Below are 12,191 nucleotides of genomic sequence, written 5' to 3' on the forward strand. Positions count from 1 at the left end.
AACTTGTTCTCAGTGTCGGGAACCCAGTTTCCAGAGGGATTACAGCCTTGGCTCCATAAGTCATAGAGAAAGGCGTCTCTCCAGTGGATATGTGAGGTGTTGTTCGATACGTCCACAAAACATGTGAAAATTCTTCCACCCATATACCCTTGGCATCATCCAACCTTTTCTTGAGCCCACTGACTATAACCTTGTTTACTGCCTCAGTCTGCCCATTCCCTTGCGGATAAGCTGGAGTGAAGTACCTATTCGTGATGCCTAGATCACCACAATAGCTACTGAAGGCCTTACTATCAAATTGCAGGCCATTATGTGAAATAAGAGTGTGAGGGATTCCGAACTTGGTGACAATGTTTTCCCAAACGAACTTCTTCGCATCCACATCCCTAATGTTCAACAATGGCTCCGCTTCAACCCATTTAGTGAAATAATTTATTCTAACAAGCAGCCACCTCCTATTTCCTACTACCTTTGGGAAAGGTCTCACAATGTACAAACCCCACTAAGCAAAAGGCCATGGACTAGACAGAGGGTTAAGGACACCTCTTAGTTGATAAATGTTAGGAGCATACATCTGACACTGATCACACTTTCTTGCATAATCCTGTGCTTCTCTCTGCATGTTGGGCCACCAATATCCCTAGGTAAGAGCTCTGTGAGCTAAAGACCTTCTCCCTGTGTGACTTCCACAAATCCCTTCAGGCAATTCCTCCAAAAGTAATTCTGTTGTTTCAGGATATATACATAGCAGATATGGTCCTAAGAAGGAGTGTTTGTACAACTTCTAGTCCTCGAATAGCCAAAATCGAGGTGCTTTTCTGTGTACTTTATCTGCTTCAGACTTCTCCTCGGGCAAGACGTCATTTTTAAGGAAGGACACTATAGGATCCATCCAACTAGATCCTACCCTTACTTGATGAACCCAAATGGTATCGCGATTCGTTCTGGAAGGTTACACAAGTCTTCAACAAAGATGACCCAAGGTAGGCTTTGTGCCGATGACGTTACAAGGGTGGCTAGGGAATCAGCATGGGTACTCACACTCCTGGAAACATGCAATAAGGTAAAGGATTCAAATTTTGACTGTAAATACCTGACTTGGTCTAGATATTCTTGCATTTTTGGATCTCTAGCCTCTAACTTCCCTTCCACATGGCCGGCTACCAATTGTGAATCGGAGAACATTTGCACTGTTTTTCTACCCATTTTGTGAACCATATCCATCCCTGTCAGAAGGGCTTCATACTCAGTCTCATTGTTGGTGGCCAATAACCTTAGTCTTTAAGGATTTCTCAAAATCAAATCCTTTAGGCGACACCAGAACTAGCCCCACACCGGATCCCCTTTGGTTTGCTACTCCATCGACATACACGCCGGTGGCTCCCACTTCATGCCTTTCAAAGCCTTCTCCGTCACATCCCTCTCTGTCGCATCCCTTTTCAAAGCCTTGGTAATCTTAGGTTCTTCAATTAAATTCAAACACAAAGCTGTATTGACTAATGAAGCATAACTAGTGTAATGTGTTTTAATTTAATTGGGAACGTAATGCACCTATGTTTTACCTTCACAGGCGGGTTGGATTTTGTTTGACACATCATCAATAATTTAAATTGAACCAAAATGGTGATAGGATTTCAGAAATTTTATGGTGGAGTTCTCTTAAGAACTCTAGAGGATGGATCTGTAGAAACACAGCCTGAGAACAAAATTAAATGAACTTGTTGGTTCATTTGTCAACACTGTTTAATTTGAGTATGTTGATCATTAAATAAATTGAAAGAGGAAAAAGAAAAACATTTGATGTGATTTTGGTCTTCTGTTAGTTGCAAAAAGTGTTTATTAATTACAGGCTTTAGTGAAAAAAGGCTGGCAGTGTGTTCTGGAGGTAATTTGCCCATGCAGGATAAGCATTGAACAAAACAGATATTCTTTCCACATATTATCTGGAAATAGATTTTCCTTGTTCAGTGTCTACCTATTGTTTGATCTATTTAATTGTTAACCAGTATCTGGTGATGATGGTAGCAGAGTTAGTCATTGAACCTGTTATTTGAAGTTGAGTTGAGTGCTTTCCCAAAACTTGATTTTTTTCATGTATGAGTGATTTTTGCTGGGGTGTACTGAAAGCATCATTGCTTGAAAAGCTTTCCAACACGAGTGATGGCATGAGCTTTGTTTTACCTTTGATTGGTTCCAAATTTTCAACCTCTTAACTGGAGTTATGCCCTCTCGGCCATATATACAAACTGTCTACACTTCATTGGTGTGTCATTACTTGGAAGGGATTGTGTTTTAATTATACCTTGGCTTCATTGCTTTGAGTTAAATTTTGGGTGTAAGAATGTGTTCTCTTTCCTTCAGCAGATGTCTTTTGAATTGTTATTTCTTTTTCCTCCTCTCTTTTTCTTCTTCCAACCTCCATGCAGTTAGAGTCAAGTACTTTTATCTCTTTTTGTCACCCTAAAGTTTTACTTTTTCAGTTCTTATCTCCAAACATACTTCCAACCCTCTATGCTGTCACCTAAAATTCTAATTTTATTATCCTACGCTAAGCTGATATTCTTTTGGCTGACAAATTGCTACCATGACTTCAACCATTTATCAGCTATAATAATTGATCAATATATCATTGTGCATCTTTTCCACCTCATTATCACTAATTATATAGGAAGTATGAAACTTAGGTCGCTTGTACTGTTTGAACTTTAGCACATTAGCATAATAATTAAACTCTCACTATACTTAAAAGTGAACAACTTTGTTTCAAGTAAGTGTTTGGTTTATTTATTTATTAATTTTGAACTGTTGAAAATGCATTCAATGTTGCATGTCTTATATAGGTGGAAGACCTCCTGGAAGTGGGTGCAAATATAAGAACTGGACTAGAGGGCACGAGATGAATAAGTTACTTCTCATATACATAAATTGGTATATTATTGTTATTTTTAGGTGCTGAGTTTTATTTCTGAGAATGATTGTACCTTTGTCTGGCCATCTTCTTTGAAGATCATTGTCTATATTTTTTAATGAAAACAAATCCATTTACAGAGAATGGATATCATGCATGCGTAAAAGCACACTCTGTTTCTTTTCAAAGAGAAGCTAGCGGACGATTTTTCTATTATTAAGAAGCGTCCTTGCTTCTCTCAAACCAGAAGTAATATGTTGTGTGCTCTGTCCATGATGAACAAATGGTGGGAAATTTCCTGTATGCTTGAGTTTCCTTTTCTTTTTCTTAGATAATTCATGATAAGAAGCTTGCTACCACTGATTACATTGAGTTAATATCTGGATTTAAATTCTATAACAATTTAGAGTAAAACCATTTGGTTACACCCTCCAATAATGTTTTCGCAGGATAAAAAAAATTAGGATTTAGGTGACAGCGAGGGTAGAAGTAGGCACCTTGCATAGACAAGTCTGCTAAAGGTAATGCTGAGTTGTTGATAGCATTATTAACTACAGTAAAGTTGACCTGCTGTTAGTCCGAAGCCAGCGTCCTAGACAGATGCAGCAGTTGGTCCTCAACTCTTCATGCATCCTGCAACGGCAAGCTTCCAAAGGTTTGGGTTTACATGCAAGTTTTGTCCATAATAGATATAAAAGAAACAGTTCGAGAAAAACCCAACAAAAAAATAGAATTACAGAATTGGATTTCATTAATTTGACTTGGAAAATTAATTGCATGTAATGTACGTTATATATCTCAAAAAATAAAAAATAAATAAAGTAATAGTTTCTCGAACGAAGTTTTTTTCTAAACTAGTTTTGAATGAAATTCTTCAAATTTCTCATACATCTCTTTTTTAGTATGAATTTTGAAAATCTAACTACTGAATTTTATGTTCCTTATATTTTTATTAATATGCATATTAAATTTTATTCAAATCAGGTGTTATTTACTATTTGATCAATAAACTTATTTTTTAAATACAATTTTAGATTACAAAAACTTAAAATTTTAACATTTTTTTTAATCACATAGTAATTGCTCTTTGATCTTCCTAAAATTTTGCAAGCCACACTTCCTCTTGTATAGTGGGACTCTCCATGGGTCCACTCCATTGTGAGTGCTCAAAGCACTGCTCTAAGCACTGCTCTATGACTACATAATAATTACCCATCTAACATTAATTTGCACATGCATTTCTTTATTAATGCAACAGATTTTCTCTTAGACTCATGTTTAATTTCTGCCACTCTGTGAATAGGGTAACAATAAGTTTAAACTTTGTGCTTTGACTTGAATCTAAGAAGTTATTGGACTTGTTTTTGACACATAATTATTTAATTACTTAGTTGAACTCAATAAAATAAAATGTCCATGAGTTTTTTTCTTCTCTCTTACGAAATTTGGACCAAACACTTGACACTTTTTTTTCTTTTACTTTCACGTTTACAAATTTCTTTTTCTATATTATAAATAAAGTAGTGTATAACAATATGATTAATTTTTTTAGTTTTTTATAATTGTTATAAATCTAAGAAACTTAAACGTCAATAAGAACTATAAAAAATACAACAAAAAAAAGTTATCGAAATAGAAGAATAAAAATAGATAGTAAATGTTGGAAATGATAGAGAATGAGATATCATTAAAGAAATGATTTTACAAGATCTTGAAAGTGAAGATATCATTGACTTGGATGATTATGGAGATGCAGTTGATTAGGCAAGATAATTAATAGGATGAGAAAAATTATTATTTTGTCTTATATATTGTATACTATCACTTCTGAGTGTAACTAATTTGAATGTGAATGTTATTTCATGGAGGCCTTCTTATTTATTATAATAAAATAATACGTGACAACTTCACATACACAACACATTTCCTCAAGGATTTCCAAGCCCTTATATATGTCAGTGAAAAACAAATCCTCACGTGTAGATTTGGGAAACAATTAACGCCACAAGAAAGTAGCCCTCATAACTCAACATAAAAGATAATTCTTCTTGTTGGGTCCAACAAACTGGATGTTGGCAACCGATAACAAAAAGGCTGAGTCTCATTGAGATTTAAATGCATATCTGTAACCCAAGATAAAAGCCCAAGATTTGGTGAAGAAAACTTAAGTTTTTGTTATCTTGACTGTAAGCTTGACCGATCGAATGGGTTCAACTCCTGTTTGATTCCAAGTTCAATAGATCGAGAATTGTAGATTCATCAGTTTTTTTAAAATATGACGTGATTTATATAATTAATTGTTCATATGGGTTTTTATATTGCTAATCGATAGCCTAGATAAAGGATTATTAAGCACGACTTAGTAAGAGGTTGTAAAGGCTGAAATTCTAAAATTTTTAGAAACTAGATCCAAGTCTCCACCTATTCAACCCATGAGAATTCAAGAGCAAAGACAGAAAGATCAACACAATGTTGTTGTCGCCATAGTGCAAATCTTGTTTGAAGCCATAGAATCATCCCAAGGTTTTCTACAGAGGTCAAATCTTTAAGGGGCTCTTGGAGTGCGGGAAATTTGTGTGACATAGTTCACTAATAGAAGAATTCGTGGATTTGGAGTTGCTTGTATTCACGTCAATAAGTAATACATAAGATAGCGGTAGATTTAGGATTAAGTCTATTGTATAAACTTCAATTATATTTTAGTGGATTTGTTTACCTTAGAATTGATAGGTTAAGTCTCTTTAGGGTATTTACTATTGAATGTTTTGTTTCATTGGTTTTACATTGTTAAGTGTAGAGTTTGAGGATTTTGTTTCTAGCTGAATTAGAGGCCAGCTGGTCCTCCAAAAAGAATTGAGATGGAGAAGATAGAGAAGAAGGAACAAAAAGATTGAATTACACTTTGCTCATTACATGGTTCTCTACAGTAACCAATTCCCTCCTTTATACCCCTTTCCCACTCTCTAACTAACTGTTAACTACTAACTAACTCTCCAATATAGCTGTACACTCTCAATTAACTACCACTCCTAATGTCTATCTTTCACTCACTCTTACTTCCCCGTACACAATACATGGTTATTTCACAGCACCACTATACACCTAACAATACCTCCCCCTCTAAAGCACCTTGCCCACAAGGTGATGAAACTGTTGTCTCAGCAAGTATAAACTCTCCCAAGTAGCATCCTCCACTCATTCCCCTTGCCATTGAACCAAGACTTGAGTAATGGACCTGGATCTCAAGTGATGAGTACTTTCTTGTAAAATGGCTATAGGTTTTGGTCTGAGGAAGCCTTCAGAGTTCACAGGAGGTAAAGAAGGCAGGGGTACCACATGCTGACACAACTTGCCTTTTAAACAAGAAACATGGAAGGTGGGATGAAGCCTTGATTCAAGAGGCAAATCCAATTTATAAGCAACACTACCGACCTTCTACAAAATCTGGAAAGGACCATAATATCTAGGAGATAATTTTCCTAAACATTTCTGCCTTAAGAACATCTGTTTGTAAGGCTGTAACTTGAGGTACACCCAATCACCCATTGCAAACTCCCTCATAGTCTTGTGCTTATCAACAGTAGCCTTCATCCTCTCCTAAGCTACTACCAGGTTCTGCTTCAATAAGGAAATGAGTTGCTGCCTAGTTTTAAGATGCACATCCACACTATCAACTTTAGTGGTGCCAGGTACGTAATCCAAGAGTCTGGGGGGAGCAAAACCATATAAATCCTCAAAAGGTGTCATCTTAAGGGAAACAGGAAAATTGGTATTAAACCAAAATTCAGCTAGAGGTAGACACTCCACCCAAGATTGTGGTTTGTCTGCAACAAATGCTCTTAGGTAGTGTTCTAAACTTTTATTAACTACCTCGATCTGGCCATCTGATTGGGGATGATAAGCTAAAGACATGGCCAGTTGCACACCTTGTAACCTCATCAACTCCTACCAGAATTAAGATGTGAAGATAGGGTCCCTGTCCTTCACAATTGTAGCTAGCATGCCATGCAACAAATTTAGTGAGTCTGTCAACCACCACTAATACCACATCCTTCAACTATGATTTAGGAAAACCTTCAACAAAATCCATACTCACATCCAACCAAGGCTTTTCTAGTATTGGCAAAGGTTGTAAGAGTCCAGCTGGATTACAAGTTTCAGACTTTAGTCTCTAGCAGGTGTCACACTCCCTAACCAACTTCCTCACATCTGCCCTTAGCCCAGGCCAATAAAAATCCCTTTTAACCCTATGCAAGGTCTTAAGTAATCTTGAGTGACCTCCTAAGGGGCTGTCATGAATCTGATGCAAAACAGTAGCCTTCAAGGCTTCACAAGTGCCTAGGCAGATCCTCCCTTTGTACAATAGGAACCCATTCTGCAAAGAATAACCCTTAGGAATATTCTTACCTGAATTCAAAGCCTGTAAAACACGTTGCACCTACTGATCCGAGGCATAACTTGATTTAAGGTCAGACAGCCAAACTGGGGAAGGAAAGGAAATCATACACAGAACTCCTTCTTGAGCATCCATATCATCCTCAAAAGTAAGGTTCTTAAATTCAACCTCACTAGACAGCCCAGTTGAAGCCAAAGCATCCTCAGTTTCAACTTTCCTAGACAAAGCATCAACCACAAAGTTATCTTTACCCTTTTTATACTGAACCACAAAGGCATACCCCAATAATTTGGCAAACCTCTTCTATTGAGTAGGAGTACCAATTTTTTGCTCCAATAGGCACTTAAGTCTTTGTTGATCAGTTCTAACAATGAAAGGCCTACCAACCAAATAAGCTCTCCACCTTTTAACAACAGTGACCAAGGGTAATAACTCTTTCTCATAAGTAGATAAGGACAGATTCTTACCTTTGAGGGCTTGGCTATGGAAGGCAATAGGCTTGCCTTGCTACATCAAGACTGCTCCTAACCCCTTCCTTGAGGCATCACACTCTATAACAAATGGTTTATCAAAATTTGGGAAGGCCAACATAGATGGTTGAACCATAGCAACCTTCAACTGACCAGCAATCTGACCATATCCTTTAAAAAAATTTCTATAATAACCTGTGAGCCCTAAAAACCCTCTCAAAGACTTAAGATTAGTAGGAGTAGACCACTGCTGCATGGCAACAGTCTTCTTAGGGTCAGTATGAACCCTAGCACCAGTAATAACATGTCCTAGGTACTCCACTTCATTACAGGCAAATTTGCATTTGGACCTTTTAGCATACAACTTATTTAAAGTCAAAACTTCTAAAACAGATCTCAGATGGGTCACATGCTCAGATAAAGAAATGCTATAAACCAAGATATCATTAAAAAAAAATAAAAATAAAACTAGAACAAATTTCCTAAGATAAAACTTAAAAACCTTGTTCATCAAGGATTGGAAGCTTGAAGGAGCATTGGTCAAGCCAAATGGCATTATCAAGAACTTATAATGCCCCTCATGTGTTCTGAATGCTGTTTTATGCACATCCTCCTCCTTCATCAGATTTGATGGTACCCTCATCTTAAATTGGCTGAAAGCCCTCCATGAGAGTGATCTGGTGTTCATGCCCCCTCACAGGTGGTAATCCAGTAGGAGTCTAAAAAACACCTCCAAATTCCTGTAATAATAACTCCATCTCTGTAGGCACAGTATCTTCCAACACCACACCAGCTGCATGAGTGATTTGAAGCAGCAAACCCTTCCTCACTGAACCTTTGAACAACTGATTACAATCCATGAAAGAAGTACCTAAAGAAGGACTTAAACCCTGCAGCAAGACTTGCTAATCCTTATAATAAAATTTCATAATTAAACACTGAAAATCCCATTGTATTACACTCAAGGTACTCAACCACTGAGTGCCCAACACAACATCACAACCACTAATGCCAAAGCATGAAATTGGACATAGAATTCCACCCCTTACACACACACACTGGTACACCACTAAAAAAATCTTGAGACATCAACCTTCAACTGTAAACTAGAGACTAGTAGTGCATCCATAAAATTGTGAGTACTACTTGAGTCTACAAGTACCACTGCCATTAATCTTGCCCTTAACCCTCATAGTGCCTGGAGTAGGAGTACCAGTTAAAGCATACAATGTAATTCCCACACCTTCTTCATGTACATCTGGATTATAATCCACATCTTTGAAATTAAGATCACTGCTCACTTCCTTTTCCATCTTAGTAATATGCACACTAGATTGCAGACTTGGTACTATATCAATTCCTTCTAAAAGAGACAATTTGACATTTTTACAATTATGCCCAGGCCTCCATTTCTCATCACAATTATATCATAACCCCTTCTTTCTTCTATCATCTATTTGAGCAGGAGTAATTCTTTTAACAGGAATTTTTGGTTTAAGATCTAACATTGCATTACTCTTAGGTAAACCAAGAATGGAAGTTTTACCTGATTCTTGTTGGTATCCGATGCTCTTCTTGCTTGCTCCACACATACTCTTCTTGTATCTTAGCTAGTCCAAAAGCTTCATTTAAGGTTTGAGGATTGAGCATTCTTACAGGTAATCTTATTTCGTCCTTTAACCCACTTAAGAAGCAGCTGAGTTTATGTAAATGAGAAAGGCCCTTGATTCTGTTGGAGATAGCTTCATATTCTGCCTTATACAGTGCTACAATTGAAGTTTGCCTCAGCCTGGTCAACACCTCCATTGGATCATCGTAAGCACTAGTTCCAAATCTCACATGTAAAGCTGGTACAAAAGATTCCCAATCAGAGAACACCCCTACCTCTTCTGCTTCTTGGAACCAAATTAGGGCCTCTAAATCCATATCAAAGGAAGCTATTAACAACTTCTCTATAATTGAAGTTTGATAGTATCCAAAGTATTGATTGGCCTTATAAACCCAACTAGCTTCACAAATCTAGCAAGGGTTAACACAGAGTTCTAATTTTGGGAAGTATTTTGTTGAGGAGTATGTGAATTAACCTCTGTAGAATTCAATTCCTTTAAGATGGTGTGGATATTTGGTTCGTCTCATTCAAGGTCCTAGTATGGATTCCCTGAATCTTCTGAATTTCTTGAATATCTTTGTCATGGTGGTCTGAGGTCGTATAAAGAGAAGCAATAGCTTCATTCACCATATTCATGGTGGCAGAAGCTTGTGTTTCAGTCATGGTTCACAGGAATGATGCTCTGATACCAATTGTTAGGTGCAGAGTTTGGAGATTCTGTTTCTAGCTGAATTCGAGGCCAGCTGGTCCTCTAGAAAGAATTGAGATAGAGAAGATAGAGAAGAAGGAACAAAAAGACTGAATTACACTTTGCTCATTACATGCATGGTTCTCTACAGTAACCAATTCCCCCCTTTATACTCCTTTACCACTCTCTAACTAATTGGTAACTACTAACTAACTCTCCAATACAACTGTACACTCTCAATTAACTACAACTCCTAATGTCCATCTCTCACTCACTCTTACTTCCGTGTACACAATACATGGTTATTTCACAGCACCACTATACACCTAACATACATGGATTACCATATTGCTATCTTCTGTTATTTGGGCTGAATTTACTTTTTCATTGCTTTTTGGTGACATTTTTAAAATGTGGAAATTAATTAGAATTCACAAATGGTTAACTATTTAAATTTGATTGATTCTACTATAAAATCAAACAGCGGTCTAAATAACCCTAGCACTTCTAAATCAACTTTTAGTGTTGAAGATAATATAAAATATATATATATATATATTTACATGCAACTAATTATATATATTTGAATGTAATATTTAATTTATTTTTTAAATAGTCATAGTCATAAAGTTTTAACTATTTATTTTCCTATTTTCATTTTTTTAAAAAGTTATATTAAAATTTTATATTTCTGATAAAAAGTTACTCAACTTATTTCCCAAAAAAATAAAAAATTACTCGCCAATTTTAAGTTTAATTTTCAAGCATCAATATTTCTATTGCTGAATCTATTACTAACATGAGTATATTCAAGTGCAATGTATATTAATTAACTTTATTAATTTTTTTTACTTAACATGTAATATTTTATTATTAATAAATTTATATACTTAGTATATTTTAGGTAATTAAGCTTTCTTTCATATTTTACATGTGATAGAGCACTTCGAGTTTCCTTTCTTTTTCTTTTTCTTTTTCTTTTTTCCTTCTTTTGTGATGCTATTAAGAATAGTAAATCTTGGATTTTGTAAACTAAAAATATTTATGTACTAATTAACTTTTATATTATGTTTTTTTTTCTTTTATTTGTTCTCTTATATTCGGAGAAAAATAAAAATAATAATATGATCAAATTTCTTTTCATTTTATTTTATTTGTGAGAAAGAAACGAAAAATACCCAATCCAATAATAGGTAAGGGTTATAAAGTTTACAACCATGGTTTGATCCTTAAAAGGGTAATACTCGGTCTGATCCTTAGTATCATAGTTGTCAATATTGTACGATACATATCATATCATGTAAAAAATGTTTCATATCGGTGAATTGTATGTATCGTATGATACATTGAAATTTGGGTTTAAAATAAGCTTTTAGGTTAAAATTTTTGGTTTTATTTGATTTAAACAAGTTTTTTTGAATTTTTTAACACAACATTATTGGGATACTTAATTGAGTATAATAAAATATTATGTTCATGAGTTTTTCCCCCTCTTCTCTTTCTCCTTCCAAATTTAGCCTATACACTTGATACTTTATCTTCATATTTGCAAAATTTTCTTCTATGCTATAAATAATGTATTAAATGAAAATATAATTATTTTTTATTTTGTCATTATTGTCATAACTCTATGAAACTAGAATGCCAAGAAAACATATAAATAAAATTTTATTTCAATAACAAAATAAAGAAAAAAGAGATAGAAATTGTTGATGATAATGAAGAAAATGTCAATGAAAAAATGATTTTGCAAGATGATGAACATAATGATAATATTGACCTAGATGTTCATTAGGCAAGATGATGAAATGAAATTATTATTTCAGTTCATATATCATGTTTGATCACTTCTAAGTTTAAACAATTTTCTTGTTTATGTTATAAACATATGTTAATTTGATTTATTTAGCTAGTTTTGTTAAATATTATTTTATACGTAATTATTAAATTGGTCATTAGTTAAATATATATATATATAATGAATAGTTAGTGTGTGTATCTATAATTCTTTTATAATATTATTAGGTGTTTATGTATCTTACATTACACGATATGAAACATGATACATAAAAAAAAAAATTTAACTCACAATACAATACACGTTTTGACAACTATGCCTA

This window comes from Castanea sativa, chromosome 11 (genome assembly GCF_040712315.1).
Source record: "Castanea sativa cultivar Marrone di Chiusa Pesio chromosome 11, ASM4071231v1".
NCBI classification, from domain to species: Eukaryota; Viridiplantae; Streptophyta; class Magnoliopsida; order Fagales; family Fagaceae; genus Castanea; species Castanea sativa.